Source organism: Coptis chinensis, chromosome 2 (genome assembly GCF_015680905.1).
Source record: "Coptis chinensis isolate HL-2020 chromosome 2, ASM1568090v1, whole genome shotgun sequence".
Classification (NCBI taxonomy): Eukaryota; Viridiplantae; Streptophyta; class Magnoliopsida; order Ranunculales; family Ranunculaceae; genus Coptis; species Coptis chinensis.
In genome coordinates, this window is record NC_141457.1 from 88,745,611 (window position 1) to 88,754,529 (window position 8,919).

Consider the following 8,919-nt stretch of genomic DNA (forward strand, 5'->3'; position numbering starts at 1 on the left):
TTCTGCTGCCCATTTTCCCGAGGGCCTTTGTCTTACTCCTCTATATCTTCTCCTACTTTCTCCACCACCGCCACTAACAACAGCAGCAATTCCTTCTCCGTCTCCTGCATTGTAAGTAGTGGTTTCTTCTTTTGGAGTTGCTACTTGAGTTTCAGCTGTGGTAGTTATTGTAGTTGGTGTAATGCTTCCACCTTCTTGTTTTACTGTAGAGAGGTAGGAAATAAAGTCAAAACAAACACCTGATTCCCTCAAATGAGGTGGCCTAATTTTTACTTGGAAGTGAATATATATATTAGAAGAAAGAGTAATGTTCGATAAAGATGAAATAATATTAGTTCACCAACAGAGTTGTAAAAGTATGTTAAAGAAATGTTTCATAGGAAAATTCGAAATGACTCTATACAAAAATTTAAATGAAGCAAATAATTGAAAATGAGACAGGAATAATAAAAAGGACACTATTATAACTATATACTATTATGCCTCCACCATATGCTTAAGTATGGACATTGCGAAACTGCTGGTCATCATTGACTCTTGTCCTATGACACTTAACACTATTTGCCTGTGAAGTCTGGATATTGAGAAACTGGTTATCATACATTTCTGCGTTGTGACAATTAAAACCATTTCCACGACCATTTTCCTGTGAATTACCGATATTGGCAAACATTTCTTGGCTTTTATAATCAACTCCGCTTCCGCTGTAGGAACCGTTATTTCAGAATGTAAATTTCTACAAACCGTGAAAACCATGCACAGCGGAATTAATGGGATTCACGATTTTGATTAGAAAACATATATTTAGATCAGCTAAGATAACTCTGAGAATCTAAGATTTATGAAACCAACAACCTCTTGATCTTCTGTTGTATTCCTATCAATAGATTGGACGTTGTGTGGGCAACGATCTACCAACCCCCTTCTTTCTCTCTTGACCTATCTCACTCACAAAGCTAGAAACGAATTCAGATATACTTTTCTTGCCTCTCTTTTTCAACCAATGAATAGTGAATTCGGCCAGAAGAGAAGAGTTTGTTTTTATAGGCTACAACAGGGATCATGAGGAGAAATTAGGGTTGGGCCTCCTGACGGGCTTGGGCTTCCCATGTTCGCCCAGAACACACAGCCCAAGTCTGTCAACAAATGGCTTATTCTACTAAAGGTCATTGTTGCACTACCGCCCTAATCCCAAATTACGTGTTACGTTTATGGGCTCCATATTATATGCTTGTGGATCTCCCCGTATTTAAGATATCGAATGTCCGTTGATTAAGTCAAGTTACTGATAACTACATCAACCAACTTCTTATGTCCTTGAGTAATACCACTCAACCTCATTGTCATGTCGGATTAAATCCACCTGCAGGGTTTACATGACAATCCTTATGAGCTCCTCAAGAGGACATCATCAACCCGACTTCTTGCGGGTCACGGATTCCTTCTATAATCAACATCACACCTTACATACAATGTCATTACCCAATCCATCGAGTTTGTTGATTCACAAATGAATCTCACTCATTGATGATTTAAAGCAATGTACAATGCACGTAAGTGCCCGTTATTATATCCGGATTAAGAGGACAAACATCCATAATAACATAAGTGTTTGTTCTCTTATATAGTCAATATAAAGAGAAACAACCTCACTTGGTCTTGTTCAATACACACAAAGTGTACTAGTGTAATCCTATAGTCAAAATAGACTAATACCAGATTATACTACAACCATACCAATGGTTTGTCCAAATCCATTTAGGTTGTGAATGTTTACTTATATTTTATAAGGTACTGATGATCTGATCTTCTGTGTGTCACCACACATCATATCATCTACAACATAAAGTATTAGACACATGCATATAACTAATAACATATATAATATGCATAATATTTGCTCATATGATTTTCATTCAAAATATAAAGAATTCGAGTTAATACAAAAGTAATGCTTTTAGTATATAACCCTATCACCCGCTACCAGTTTCTAGTGAATTTAAGATATTGCCAACTGGGACTTGTATTTGTTGATTGTCATTGTGAGCATAATCTTCTGGAGACCAGAAGTTGTTGCAGACTGGGGGTAAAGGAACATCTTCCACAGAACTAACAGGTATATAATATTCATCGAAGAGTTCTATTGCTTCCTCTATGCTTGTAGCAAATTCACTGTCAACCTTTAAGTTTTCTAGATTATTCCTCCTACCTTCAACTTCAGCTTGGCTTTTATCTACATCGTCTTCATTGTCATTTCCTTCTTGCCTTCTCCTTTTTCCATTCCTTCCTATATATTTCTTGCCTTTTCCTTTTGCCTCACCTTTAGCTTGGCCTTGAACTACATCATCTTCATTGTCACTTCCTTCTTGCCTTTTAATTTTGTTTCTCGTGTTATTGTAGTGTATTTTGTATAATACCCAATCATCTAGCTGGAGAATTGAAACAATAGCATAGCATGTATAAAAATTAGTAGATAGAGATGAATCTACTTGAAAGAAGCAAAGCGTCACATATACATTCATTCATGTGCGACATATGGCATAAGTATTGAAATGAAACTAACAGCAAAAACAAACAAATTATTGAATTGTGCATGAATTGAGATGGTCGGTATGCAAGGACTTTAGAGTTTCCTATATTTACGTTTTCTAAGGGAGCATAAGCATGGATTTCACGCGGCAGTCATACAATTGCTCTAAAGTCTTTTGCTTAATGTTGAGCAGTGCTCAAAACAGATAAACATGAATTCATAACTATACTACATATCATATTGTGTTGAAATAAAGTTAGAAAATGCTGAGAAGGTACCTTCATGCAATTGCTTTGCTTGTTCTCAGGTATTTGATATTCTGGAATCCAGAACTCATGCATGATCCAATCTGTTTTCTTCCCAGGATTATCCTTGACTTTCTTCCCTTCATAATATAAACATGAATTCATAACTATAGTATAGATCATATTATGTTGAAATATAGTTAGAAAATGCTAAGAAGGTACCTTCATGCAATTGCTTTGCTTGTTCTTAGGTATTTGATATTCTGGAATCCAGAACTCATCCATGATCCAATTTGTTTTCTTCCCAGGATTATCCTTGACTTTCTTCCCTTCATAATAGACCAGAGCTCTCATAAGACCAACTTTTCTTTTATCTTGATCTATCAATTCTTTTTTGGATCCACTGGCTTTCCAATATCCATTACCAGTCTCATGATCTGGTCTATCCCCCTCTTTGTATTTTCGCACCCTTTGGCTGAAAAAGTACCAGGCGTCCTCTTCATTTAACCTGTGCTTTTCTACAACATGAATGCATTATATTAGAAGAATATCTAGCACCACAGAGATATACTGATGAAATGTTTAGGCGATAAAACTTCCACAGTTCCCTACTATGTTTAGTGATTTTGGGCATGATATATAAGATATGGTTACAACTTACAATATATAACACATAAACATTAGTGTCAGTAATCATTGGACATTTGAAGTGGGGATCATGGAGCTTGTTACTGACATAAGGCAGTATGAGTTGTAAGCCAGTTGGAAGAAATCAGAAGCCTGGTGGATATTTACTACAACTGGTGAAAGGAGTTTCCAAAAAATAATATGCAACAAATGAGAAGCAGTATTACAGAAATAACGCCAAAAGTAGATGAAGACAAAAGAAAAAGTAGCGGTTCATTAATCAATCAACAACATAATAGAGAAAGGTAAATAAGAAAAAACTTACAATGACAGTGAGGAGTAGAGAATGTCACGGAAGATTGTTAAAGACTTCTTGGAAGACAATATTTTTGGTATGTTGATGCAATTTGTCTTCTCTGTTGTTTAATAAAATCTTCAAGCCAGAGCGTGAAGTCACACGTGACACTGCAACATATAACTGTCCATGCGAGAATACAGAATTTTTGAGATATACTCTAACATTGCTTAGAGTTTGGCCTTGGCTTTTGTTTGTTGTTGTATTAGCCATATACATGACCCCGAACATCACATGTAGAGAGGTCGGAAGAGTACACAGAGAGAAAAAAGAAAAGCATAGGCATATGATCTGAAGGGGAGTGAGAGAGAGACAAGTGGGCATCGTATGGTACTAGGCCCAAAGAAAGAGGCCCAAGGGTTTTAACCTAAAGAAGGAGGAGAGGAGGAAAAAAGGGGAAGGGGGAGGCGGCAGTGAAAAGAAGGAGATGAAAGAGGAGAACTACGAACTAGCTTGATCCCCTGGGAAGTCGGGGGTACGTAGGCAACTCATTTGAAGGGTAACAATTGGGTTAACACAATGGCGCCATCTGTGGGGAACAATTAGTAAAATTGTATGCCGTCAGATCTGATTAAATGTATGGTTATTTACAACGGAGCTATGGATCGTGAAAGCAGGAGATGGAGATATGCATATTCATCGGGCTCAAGATTTGGAGAAATGGAATCTGCTAAAACTGAAAACTGCGGAATCGAACTCCTGACCTTGGTCATCCACTTGCGTCTTATTTTTACATCTCTACCAGTCGAGCTAAAGATATGTGTTTTTGCAAATTGGTCAAGTGAATTTACATCTATGGCACCATTTCTAAAGAAGTTTTGCCCATCGGTATATCAGAAAGAAATGGCGACAAATCGACAAATCAATACGGTAGATTCGACAATGTGATTCTAACTTTGGTTACTTCATCTCTATACCTTGCTACTTTGATAGCATCTATTTTGGCTTCAAAAGTTACAAGGACATTTGGTAGAAAACTATCTATGCTTTTAGGTGGTTTAGTTTTCTTGGTTGGTGCCATTAGCAATGGTGCTGCTAAGAATGTTGCTATGCTGATTGTTGACCGGCTTTTGCTTGGTGTTAGTGTTAGGTTCTCAAATCAGTCTGTGCCACTTTACGTCTCCGACATGGTTCCTTACAAATATCGTGGTGCGCTAAATAATGGTTTCCAATTGAGTATCACAATTGGTATTCTGGCTGCTAACATCATAAACTACTTCACTGATAATATTAAGGGTGGTTGGGGATGGAGAGTGAGTTTAGCTGGTGCTGGAGTGCCTACTTTATTTATCTTCCTTGGGGCTCTAGTATTACCTGACACGCCTAATTCTGTTATTGAGAGAAACGATCCTGAAAAGGCGAAAGCATTGCTTCTAAAAGTTTGTGGTACAAATGATGTGGATGAAGAGTATAGGGATCTTCTGGCTGCCAGTGAAGCGTCAAGGAAAGTTGGAGATCCCTGGGGAAAGCTACTAAAGAATAGGAAGTACAGACCACATTTAACAATGGCCATTCTCATTCCATTCTTCCAACAGATTACTGGAATTATTGTGATTATGTTCTGTGCTCCTGTTCTATTCAAGACTCTTGGTTTTGGAAATAATGTGTCTCTTATGTCTGCTGTTATTACTGGTTTGGTCAATGGGGCTGCTACTTGTGTTTCCATTTACCTTGCGGACAGGAAAGGAAGAAGGTTTCTTTTTCTTCAGGGTGAAACTCAAATGTGTATTTTCTAGTTTGCTGTTGGAGCTCTTATCTGGGTGAAATTTGGAGTTAATGGTGTTGCTAATATTGGATCCGGTTATGCAGCACTGGTGGTTACTTGTATTTGCATATATGTTGCAGGATTTGCATGGTCAAAATAGAAGGTTACACGTCGTTATCAGCTTTAGATCAGAGATCAGCAGCAAAATATTACCTATTTATACTTGTCAATGTGTTTCTCGGGGGTATTGTGACTGGAACTGCATTTCAGCAACTCCATAATTTTATTAAGTAGTCTGCAAATGAGATTCCAACAACAGTTGGTGTATCTATTCCAATGAAAGCCACTTTCTTTATTACATATATAATGGTCGATGGTTGGGCGGGAGTTGCTGGAGAGATTCTTAGATTGGTTCCACTTGTTATGTTCCACCTTAAGAATACATTCTTAGTGAAGATAGAACGAGATAGGGAACCGGCTATGGATCCAGGGTCCTTGGACTTTGTTTCTGCTGAACCCCAAATACAATTGTATTTCTTGCTTGGACTTGTATATTCTGTGGTCATGCCCATCCTTCTCCCGTTCATTATCGTCTTCTTTGGTTTCTCTTGGTTTTTAGACATCAGGAGCGCAGATTGCGTTAAGAGTGGATTATTATTATGTGATTGATGAAGACAAAACTAGATTAATTGTTGTTGTGCCTGTGAGGTTAATTGCTCGTCATGGGGGATGCTTGTAGTGAATTGCCACAGGACATTCTGTTTCGTATGCTCTCATCGGTGACTATTAGAGATGCTGTCAAAACAAGGGTGTTATCTGTGAACTGGAGATATCTCTCTGCGTTCACATCCCAGTGAAGCTGAGTTTGTTAGCTAGATGCGGCTGATATGGAGTAGCACCTTCCAACAAATTATGTGGAAAATAATGTCACCGTAGCTTTGAAATATGTTTTCTCTTTCTGCGTGGGCTCTTTCTTTTATTCAGTTCAACTTTATTTTAAAGAATATAATTAGATTTGATTTTCCTCGCAGGGTGTGCTACAAGTTGTTATGCAAGTATTGTACGCTTGATATGCTGCCATTGTACGGAAGTCAGTTTCGATGGTGGATACAAGAGGTCTGAATGACTAGTTCTCTCTGAATTCGGATGCGGTCCATTGTTGTGGTGGTGGTCAACAGATGAGGACAATGATGTAGTAAGTTGTGTGCCTTGAGTTTAGCTGAGCTTGCACACACGCATGAGGGCGGATGGGAGGAGCCATTCGCAAACCCACATGTAAATATAGAATTTGGGGCAGTTGGATATGTTGTGCGCTACCAAACAGAATGGAACACCACCGCTGTCAATAGTTCCATCTGCAGATCCGCGGCTACGAGCCCAGTGCCGGCATCTTATCATACCGTCAACCTTCACCCGGGGTACTTTTAATCAATTGTAGAGCTTGAGCAAGAGTGTTCGACAACATCTGCGATGAGAAAGTTCGAGGTAGAGAAAGGATGAGACCAATAGGTTGGGATGGAGATCAATGGTTTCGAGTGTCCGAACACGGATGGTAAGAGGATTACAAAAAAGGTGGAGAGACATACACCGCAGCAGGTAACTCGTTTCTTTTGCCGTCATGTATATAATAGACGGACGAGTAGTGACTCGGCCGTCAACCAGAGTTACACGGGGGGGTAAGCAAGCCTTGCCCCGTCCTTGGCAGAGATGTAAGGGGGGACGAATTGGGATTGTCCCCAAACCTCATGGTATTTGGTATTTCGCGAACCTATTCACTCTAGGATGTCGCGGACCATGAATGAAAAAAGTGGTTGTACACCTCAGGGTAAGACAGAATGTACACCATTTGGAGCGTATGATCGTTGTTATATTTGTATGTAAATGTTTGTGCTGGATTAATGTTCTTCGTTAAAACTCACGTGTTATGTGTGTGAAAATCAGATGTGAAAGTTTCAGGTTACAAAGGGTTACAGAGGAAGAGAAACATCTCCATATTCAACTTGGGGGCAAGCTGAGTTGCCCGGGCAAACTCAGCGGCCTCCAACATCTCCATAGTCAACTTGGGGGCAAGCTGAGTGGCCCGGGCAAACTCAGCGGCCTCCAACATCTCCAGAAGCAACTTGGGGGCAAGTGGAGTGGCCCGGGCAAACTCAGCAGCCCCCAATATCTCCATATTCAATTTGGGGGCAACCCGGGTAACATCTCCATGGCAGTGGGATAGGATCCGCCGACCCTCGTGTCCAAATAGCGCGTGTGGGGCAGGTAGAGCTGTCCCGGACCCTCGTGTCCGAAGCCTCAAGCGGGATAGGATCCGCGGACCCTTGGGTCCAAACAGTGCGTGTGGGGCAGACAAAGCTGTCCCGGACCCTCGTGTCCAAACAGCACGTGTGGGGCAGGTAGAGCTGTCCTGGACCCTCATGTCGAAAGCCTCAAGCGGGATAGGATCCGTGGACCCTCGTGTCCAAACAGCGCGTGTGGGGCAGGCAGAGTTATCCCGGACCCCCATGTCCGAAGCCTCAAGCGGGATAGGATCTGCAGACCCTCGTGTCCAAACAGCGCGTGTGGGGCAAGCTGAGCTGTCCCGGACCCTCGTGTTCGAAGCCTCAAGCAGGATAGGATCCGCGGACCCTCGTGTCCAAACAGTGCATGTGGGGCAGGCAGAGCGATCCCGCACCCTCGTGTCCGAAGCCTCGAGAGGGATAGGATCCGCGGGCCTTTGTGTCAAAACATGATTGAAATGCATGTAGATAACCCCAAAAATCAATTTGAGATGTTCTTTTTGCTATAGGGATCATTATTTCTAGTCATATTTGCATCCACCTGGTGGCCAGATTAGAGATATCTTCATTTGTTTAGTTGGTTTAGTCGACATTTGTTTGTTACTCAAGTGATCCGGCATTTATCCATCATTTGTGTATGGGTGTATTTGGAATATGTAATGTTAGAGGGTTTTGTTAAGTTTATTTTGGTAACGTGGAGATGTATGTTAGTTGCATTGTATAAGTCGTATATTAGGATTTCTGGGATGTTGTTTGTATATTTATAGTTTTCCTTTTATTCTAGGATTGGTTACTTAACTTAACTGGTCGTGGTCGAGTTGTTGTTAAGTAGCGGGTTCTACGAATCAGTATATCTTTCAGTAGTAGGGTTTACAACTGATGCATGAGGTTTTATATTTGGTTTGGATATATGCTTATTAAATGTTCAGGTTATGACAAGTTATTATGTTTATGAAATGTTGTAGATACAGAAGAGATGTTGCCGAGATTTTTCCAGAAAGCTCACATCTTGGGTATATTAGTTTGAGTTTTGGAGCGCTGCAAATCAAGGTATTCTCGGGGGTGCCGTCTTCATCGACGGACCCAAGAGGGGGCATCTGTATTAGCCATATACATGACCCCGAACATCACATGTATAGAGGTTGGAAGAGTACACAGAGAGAAAAAAGAAAAGCATA

General features: G+C 40.4%; 1 pseudogene; it reads left to right on the forward strand.

The window, feature by feature from the left end:
* Positions 1-4,289: 4,289 nt before the first annotated feature.
* Positions 4,290-7,410, forward strand: LOC147518699 (sugar carrier protein C pseudogene; annotated as a pseudogene).
* Positions 7,411-8,919: the final 1,509 nt, after the last annotated feature.